Consider the following 3,160-nt stretch of genomic DNA (forward strand, 5'->3'; position numbering starts at 1 on the left):
ATACATTAGGTTTTGTGTGGAGTTCTTCCAGCTGTCACATAAAGGATCAGTGAATCACAGGAATGACACACAGCACTTCCTGAAGAGTTAAAAAAAAAACAAAAAAAAAACATTAGATTGCTTTCCTGTTGGCTCATTTTTCTTCAACTTTCCATTACTACACATATTCTGCATCTTTTTTCTGAATCGTAACACTCACAACACAAAACAGGCCTTATTTCAAACAGCATCTTTCATAATACACATCGGTGGGATTTCATGTTTGAGAACAGCATCCCAACATGCAGGGTGGACTGGTTCACTTCACAAAATGCACAGCATCGTTAGGAGAGAATATAGCACCACTGCTGTACAGCAAGAAGGTCTGGAGTTCGAATCCCGGCATCTATTTGTTCAAACTGCATCTTCAAAATGATGTTCAAATAATACAAAATAAAAATCAAACATGTGAAAAGCATATTTTTATAAAAATTACACATACTGCAGCTTTAGTGAATGGGTTAAAATGGCAATTGTCTCAAAACCAATCCAGACACATCCATGAAACACTTGATGCTGCACAGTCGAGTGTCTGGTGTGTATGCCATATAAAACCGCACTGCTCCCTCCAGGCAGTGCAGAAGTGTACCAACAAATCAAGTCATTGTTATTTATAAAGCCCCGCATCACAGGTTTGTCTCAGAGGGGTGTTATTGATGTCATTTCCAGTCAGTGACAGACGACTGTGCTGCCTCTTGCTGTCTATTTTGAGAACTTTTAAGAGGAGGGATGCGATAGTGACGGTAGGTTCACATGAGACATTTTAAGCTGTTGTAATGCATAATCTATGAAGGCCTGACTGGGTCATAAGAGGTAAATAAAAAATAATTCTATATGTGAATCGATCAAAATGTTCAGCAAACAGAATGATATATATTGTGGGATAAAACAGAGTGAACCCGGTCTGAATATATTACATGCAACAGATGTTTGGTGGACATTGTTGTGCTTTGCAAACAGAACGACCGTATTCTGATGATCTCCGTCAAAATCTAAAAAAATCTTTTTCTTTGGAGGAAAACCTGTGAGCAGGATAATCTTCAGCCAAACTCTCAGACTTATGTGCACCCTGCAGCCAAATCGATCAGTATTTTAAACACGCATTTGGCTTAGCTTCATCAGCTCCCCTGCTGTGCGAGGTTGTATGAGGTTATCATCTCTGTAATCAGCTTATCACCTGAAAGTGCATGAGGTCCTGATTTAGATAAATGGTAGACAGGAAGATAGGAAGCTTATCTAAATAGCTCGCTGGTAAGAAAATTTGATCTATTTATGGCAAGTTGATTTTTTTGAAAGCGTGACTCTAAAGCTGCATGCTGAGGCGGTCATTACGCCGGGCATTAAAACAACTACTTTGATGGATGCCCACCTTCGTCTTTATTGATTTCTTCTCTTTTTTCAGTCCGTTCTTTTTTAACCAATTTTTTTTCTGCATCTGATTGAACGTGCTTCACCTGACTCCAAAGGTTTTTATCTCTAGCTCACTGCTTAAGATTTAAAAGAGTGCATGCAGTACCTTGGTTAATGAATTTCACATACTGAATTTAATTCAAATTTTATCTGATGAACAATTCTCAAACATTTTCATATAAAAATCTTAACTCACCCACATTCTTCTCCACAACTTCCTCTTTGTTGTGTTTGTTGTGCGCCATAGTCTTCACGATGATCTTTGTTCCCTGGGGTTCGCTAACGAACCTCTAGTTGAGTTTCATGCGGTGTCACTTTGCAGTCAGCATCGGCTTTGGCTCTGCAAGATGTAAAATGGGTCTTTCAAGATGTGGCGATACTAGACGGAAACTCAGATTTGGTGAACTTTTAGTTTTAATAGGTTGCACAACAACGCCACCCTGGGAATTTCACCCAGAGAATATTTCTTTTGGTATAAGGCACACAGGTTCAGTTATGCATGAATTTAGCACATCTGAGACAGTTTCAAATTTATAAAACAACCATTTATTAAGCTCTTTTTAAAACACTTTTTAAAACCAGTTTCTCTTTTAAGAATGGGACACAAAGGAAAACAAAGAAAATCAAAGTGCAGTAGCTGAAGTTACCGGCCAGAGGGGGCGCTATAGGGACGGAATCCACCAAACACAGCAAACAAACAAAAAAAACCCTTTGACACACCAGACACAGTGAGACAACCCCAAACTCAAGAATCACAGCACGCAGAAGGGGAAGACACCGTCACCACACCAACACCGCCACCGGACCTCAGCAACTGCAAAACAACAAAAGAAAAACAGTTAACCAAGATAACAATCTTAAACCTAATTAGAAAAAAAAATCAATATCAGCCCAACTAAATAAAAGACAAAAAGGGCCGTAAGCAAAATAAGTAAAGTAATAGAAATTAACAATAGCCAATGCAAGTTAAAACATCAGGACCATGCGTGGCCCGCTTGTCATGCCACAACAGGAGGTGAAAGGGGTGCGCCGATGCCACACCCCAAACACCGCTTCGATGGAGGCGGATAATACCGCCGCAGTCCAACTTTAAAAACGACTGAGATGGAAGTCCGGGAAACGAACGCAGACAGAGCAAAGCAGAGTAGATCCGAGCAGAACAGAGCAAAGCAGAGTAGATCCGAGCAGAACAGAGCAAAGCAGAGTAGATCCGAGCAGAACAGAGCAAAGCAGAGTAGATCCGAGCAGAACAGAGCAGCAATGGTCCAACTGTGGGGGGACCTAGAAAAAATTAATTAGCCACCATTTTAAATAAACCTAACAAACTATTGCTTAGATGAGCGTTAGTTTCCTACCTGCCGATCCAAACACGCACACACACACTCGCAGAAGGAGGAAGAGAAGGAGCGCAGCGCAGTGGCGCTTTACCTATAATCACAATTCAATTTAGATTTTCTGGCCAAGATCAGCTGAAGTGCAGGGAGAGAGAACACCTACCACCAGGATCTCAGCGTAGCACGCACCAGCCAGCCAGAGATTTTGTTACTTTCCGCTGCCAGAGTCCACAGGATGCAAGCCACACAGTGGAAGAGCAAAGACGACACATCCCGAATGAACGCCGCAGCTCCTTATATACCACGCCCACCTTAACAACCGGAACTTCTCACCTGACAACCACCTGTGTGGAATTAGGTGCATTTCTATACCACTA

General features: G+C 41.4%; 1 long non-coding RNA gene across 1 annotated transcript; it reads right to left on the reverse strand.

The window, feature by feature from the left end:
* Positions 1–1,972: 1,972 nt before the first annotated feature.
* On the reverse strand, positions 1,973–3,160 carry LOC145554456 (uncharacterized). The gene is made up of 2 exons (XR_014090411.1): positions 2,805–3,160; positions 1,973–2,730 (listed from the first exon to the last, which is right to left on the reverse strand). It is a non-coding gene; the product is annotated as an uncharacterized LOC145554456 (long non-coding RNA).

This window comes from Poecilia reticulata, chromosome 13, assembly GCF_904066995.2.
Source record: "Poecilia reticulata chromosome 13, P_reticulata-male-v2, whole genome shotgun sequence".
NCBI classification, from domain to species: Eukaryota; Metazoa; Chordata; class Actinopteri; order Cyprinodontiformes; family Poeciliidae; genus Poecilia; species Poecilia reticulata.